Consider the following 6,000-nt stretch of genomic DNA (forward strand, 5'->3'; position numbering starts at 1 on the left):
TCCGTCTCTGCGTGACGTCACCAGGAGTCAACCTCCACTCATCCCGACTGACCTCTCTCTGTTTCTGTTTCTCTCTCTCTCTCTCTCTCTCTCTCTCTGTCTCTCTCTCTCTTTCTGTCTGTCTGTCTGTCTCTTTCTGTCTCTTTTACTCTTTCTGGGTCTCTCTCTCTTTCTGTGTCTCTCTCTCTCTCTCTCTCTCTGTGTCTCTCTCTCTCTGTGTCTCTCTCTCTCTCAATTCAATGGGCTTTATTGACATGGGAAACATATGTTAACATTGCCAAAGCAAGTGAGGTAGATAATATACAAAGTGAAATAAACAATAAAAATTAACAGTAAACATTTAACATACAGAACTTCCAAAAGAATAAAGACATTACAAATGTCATATTATGTCTATATACAGTGTTGTAACGATGTGCAAATAGTTAATGTACAAAAGGGAAAATAAATAAGCATAAATATGGGTTGTATTTACAATGGTGTTTGTTCTTCACTGGTTGCCCTTTTCTTGTGGCAACAGGTCACACATCTTGCTGCTGTGATGTCACACTGTGGTATTTCACCCAGTAGAGTTGATCAAAACCGGGCTTGTTTTCGAATTCTTTGTGGGTCTGTGTAATGTGAGGGAAATATCTGTCTCTAATATGGTCATACATTTGGCAGGAAGTTAGGAAGTGCAGCTCAGTTTCCACCTCATTTTGTGGGCAGTGTGCACATAGCCTGTCTTCTCTTGAGAGCCAGGTCTGCCTACTGCGGCCTTTCTCAATAGCAAGGCTCACTGAGTCTGTACATAGTCAAAGCTTTCCTTAAGTTTGGGTCAGTCACAGTGGTCAGGTATTCTGCCTCTGTGTACTCTCTGTTTAGGGCCAAATAGCATTCTAGTTTGCTCTGTTTTTTTGTTACTTCTTTCCAATGTGTCAAGTAATTATCTTTTCGTTTTCTCATGATTTGTTTGGGTCTAATTGTGTTGCTGTCCTGGGGCTCTGTGGGGTCTGTTTGTGTTTGTGAACAGAGCCCCAGGACCAGCTTGCTTAGGGGACTCTTCTCCAGGTTCATCTCTCTGTAGGTGATGGCTTTGTTATGGAAGGTTTGGGAATCGCTTCCTTTTAGGTGGTTGTAGAATTGAACGTCTCTTTTCTGGATTTTGATAATTAGCGGATATTGGCTCTGCATGCATTATTTGGTGTTTTACGTTGTACACTGAGGATATTGTTGCAGAATTCTGCATGCAGAGTCTCAATTTGGTGTTTGTCCTATTTTGTGAATTCTTGGTTGGTGAGCGGACCCCAGACCCCAGACTCACAACCATAAAGGGCAATGGGTTCTAGCAAGGATCCGCCCTTGCTGTCTCTGCCTGGCCGGTTCCCCTCTCTCCACTGGGATTCTCTGCCTCTAACTCTATTACAGGGGCTGAGTCACTGGCTTACTGGTGCTCTTTCATGCCGTCCCTAGGAGGGGTGCGTCACTTGAGTGGGTTGAGTCGCTGACGTGGTCTTCCTGTCCGGGTTGGAGACCCCCCTTGGTTTGTGCCTTGGCGGAGATCTTTGTGGGCTATACTCGGCCTTGTCTCAGGATGGTAAGTTGGTGATCGAAGATATCCCTCTAGTGGTGTGGGGGCTGTGCTTTAGCAAAGTGGGTGGGGTTATTTCCTGCCTGTTTGGCCCTGTCCGGGGGTATGGTACATTGTACAGCAGGCATCATCATCTGAATGCAGAGACTAAGTCTCCTATGTTGGGGACAATGACACAGACGGTGTATCTATGGTTCAGACGGGCTGTGTTTACACAGGAGCCTAATTCTGATTTATTTATTTATTCCCCCCTCCCACTAATTTGTCTTTTTAACCAGTCAGATCAGATCTTTAGCTAAATTCTTCTGCCTGTGTAAACACTGCCTCGGTTAGCATATCTCTGGAGATGTAGATAGTCTATACCATCTATAGTCTATGTAGAGAGTCTATACCATCTATAGTCTATGTAGAGAGTCTATACCATCTATAGTCTATGTAGAGAGTCTATACCATCTATAGTCTATGTAGAGAGTCTATACCATCTATAGTCTATGTAGAGAGTCTATACCATCTATTGTCTATGTAGAGAGTCTATACCATCTATAGTCTATGTAGAGAGTCTATACCATCTATAGTCTATGTAGAGAGTCTATACCATCCTATAGTCTATGTAGAGAGTCTATACCATCTATAGTCTATGTAGAGAGTATATACCATCTATAGTCTATGTAGAGAGTATATACCACCTATAGTCTATGTAGAGAGTCTATACCATCTATAGTCTATGTAGAGAGTCTATACCATCTATAGTCTATGTAGAGAGTCTATACCATCTATAGTCTATGTAGAGAGTCTATACCATCTATAGTCTATGTAGAGAGTCTATACCATCTATAGTCTATGTAGAGAGTCTATACCATCTATTGTCTATGTAGAGAGTCTATACCATCTATAGTCTATGTAGAGAGTCTATACCATCTATAGTCTATGTAGAGAGTCTATACCATCCTATAGTCTATGTAGAGAGTCTATACCATCCTATAGTCTATGTAGAGAGTCTATACCATCTATAGTCTATGTAGAGAGTATATACCACCTATAGTCTATGTAGAGAGTCTATACCATCTATAGTCTATGTAGAGAGTCTATACCATCTATAGTCTATGTAGAGAGTCTATACCATCTATAGTCTATGTAGAGAGTCTATACCATCTATAGTCTATACCATCTATAGTCTATGTAGAGAGTCTATACCATCTATAGTCTATGTAGAGAGTCTATACCATCTATAATCTATGTAGAGAGTCTATACCAGCTATAGTCTATGTAGAGAGTCTATACCATCTATAGTCTATGTAGAGAGTCTATACCATCTATAGTCTATGTTGATAGTCTATACCATCTATAGTCTATGTAGAGAGTCAATACCATCTATAGTCTATGTAGAGAGTCTATACCATCTATAGTCTTTACCATCTATAGTCTATGTAGAGAGTCTATACCATCTATAGTCTATACCATCTATAGTCTATGTAGAGAGTCTATACCATCTATAGTCTATGTAGAGAGTCTATACCATCTATAGTCTATGTAGAGAGTCTATACCATCTATAGTCTATGTAGAGAACCTATACCATCTATAGTCTATGTAGAGAGTCTATACCATCTATAGTCTATGTAGAGAGTCTATACCATCTATAGTCTATGTAGAGAGTCTATACCATCTATAGTCTATGTTGATAGTCTATACCATCTATAGTCTATGTAGAGAGTCTATACCATCTATAGTCTATGTAGAGAGTCTATACCATCTATAGTCTATACCATCTATAGTCTATGTAGAGAGTCTATACCATCTATAGTCTATACCATCTATAGTCTATGTAGAGAGTCTATACCATCTATAGTCTATGTAGAGAGTCTATACCATCTATAGTCTATGTAGAGAGTCTATACCATCTATAGTCTATACCATCTATAGTCTATGTAGAGAGTCTATACCATCTATAGTCTATGTAGAGAGTCTATACCATCTATAGTCTATGTAGAGAGTCTATACCATCTATAGTCTATGTAGAGAGTCTATACCATCTATAGTCTATGTAGAGAGTCTATACCATCTATAGTCTATGTTGATAGTCTATACCATCTATAGTCTATGTAGAGAGTCTATACCATCTATAGTCTATGTAGAGAGTCTATACCATCTATAGTCTATACCATCTATAGTCTATGTAGAGAGTCTATACCATCAATAGTCTATGTAGAGAGTCTATACCATCTATAGTCTATGTTGATAGTCTATACCATCTATAGTCTATGTTGATAGTCTATACCATCTATAGTCTATGTAGAGAGTCTATACCATCTATAGTCTATGTAGAGAGTCTATACCATCTATAGTCTATGTAGAGAGTCTATACCATCTATAGTCTATGTAGAGAGTCTATACCATCTATAGTCTATGTAGAGAGTCTATACCATCTATAGTCTATGTAGAGAGTCTATACCATCTATAGTCTATGTAGAGAGTCTATACCATCTACAGCATCTTGCTACCTGCCCTCCAGGACACCTACAGCACCCGATGTCACAGGAAGGCCATAAAAGATCATCAAGGACAACAACCACCCGAGCCACTGCCTGTTCACCCCACTATCATCCAGAAGGCGAGGTCAGTACAGGTGCATCAAAGCTGGGACCGAGAGACTGAAAAACAGCTTCTATCTCAAGGCCATCAGGCTGTTAAACAGCCATCACTAACATCGAGTGGCTGCTGCCAACATACTGACTCAAATCTCCGGCCACTTTAATAATTAAAAATTGGATGTAATAAATGAATCACTAGTCACTTTAAACAATGCCACTTTAATAATGTTTATATACCCTACATTACTCACCTCATATGTATATACTGTATTCTATACCATCTACTGCATCTTGCCTATGCCGTTCTGTACCATCACTCATTCATATATCTTTATGTACATATTCTTTATCCCTTTACACTTGTGTGTATAAGGTAGTAGTTGTGGAATTGTTAGGTTAGATTACTCGTTGGTTATTACTGCATTATCGGAACTAGAAGCACAAGCATTTCACTACACTCAGCATTAACATCTGCTAACCATGTGACCAATACGATTTGATTTGATTTGCAATGTACGGTCTCAAGTAGTTGGTAAAATTACAAGCAAACTTTTTTCAAGGAGTCAGCAACTTTAGGTGATTTCCTCATAATAGATTTGTTGTCTAACTCATGAGTGTAATTTCTGTGCTTCTATGATGTCTGGAAAGTCCTCAAAAGGTATGTATTTGCTAAATTGTTCTGCCTGTGTAAACGCAGCCTTGGTAGCATATCTCTGGATACACGCTGACTCCTAGCCTCTAGCGACAGACCCTGAGATGGGGGGGGGGGGGGGGGGGGGCTGCAGGTCTTCATCTACTGGGCCTGTGGTATAGTTGGAGCCTCTAGCGACAGACCCTGAGATGGGGGGGGGCTGCAGGTCTTCATCTACTGGGCCTGTGGTATAGTTGGAGCCTCTAGCGACAGACCCTGAGATGGAGGGGGGGGGGGGGGGGGGCTGCAGGTCTTCATCTACTGGGCCTGTGGTATAGTTGAAGCCTCTAGCGACAGACCCTGAGATGGGGGGGCTGCAGGTCTTCATCTACTGGGCCTGTGGTATAGTTGGAGCCTCTAGCGACAGACCCTGAGATGGGGGGGGGGGGGGGGGGCTGCAGGTCTTCATCTACTGGGCCTGTGGTATAGTTGAAGCCTCTAGCGACAGACCCTGAGATGGGGGGGGGGGGGGGGGGGGGGGTCTACTGGGCCTGTGGTATAGTTGAAGCAACATTTTAAATGGACGTTTTGAAGCAAATGACACGAGAGGCTAATTTACAGTAGAGTAGAAGAAGGTGTGTTTTATAATAATTCACTTATAATCATAATATGATGTAATGCACAGGTGTCAAACTCATTCCACGGAGGGCCGAGTGTCTGCGGGTTTTCGCTCCTCCCTTGTACTTGATTGATGAATTAACATCACTAATTAGTTAGGAACTCCCCACACCTGGTTGTCTAGGGCTTTATTGAAAGGAAAAACCAAAAACCTGCAGACACTCGGCCCTCCGTGGAATGAGTTTGACACCCCTGATGTAATGTGTGTAGGAGCCATTGAGTTGTGTGTATGTTATCTGTCCAGGGTTATTTTTATACTTGTTTTGTACACTAGAGGGCACTATATGTTGGGGGTAACTGGTCGTGGGGGTGTGCGTGCGTGCGTGCGTGCGTGCGTGTGTGTGTGTGTGTGTGTGTGTGTGTGTGCGTGTGTGTGTGCGTGTGTATGTGTATATAGGTGACCAGAAAGGGTTAGAAACAGGTGAGAGCACGTTCAGGTGTTACCTTATCACAGATAATATAGCTTATAGAATTAATCTCTCTGTACCTTTTGTGTACAGGAATAAGTGTTTTTTGGAGCTATTTTTATATG

The sequence above is a fragment of the Salvelinus namaycush genome, unplaced genomic scaffold, assembly GCF_016432855.1.
Source record: "Salvelinus namaycush isolate Seneca unplaced genomic scaffold, SaNama_1.0 Scaffold918, whole genome shotgun sequence".
Lineage (NCBI taxonomy): Eukaryota > Metazoa > Chordata > Actinopteri > Salmoniformes > Salmonidae > Salvelinus > Salvelinus namaycush.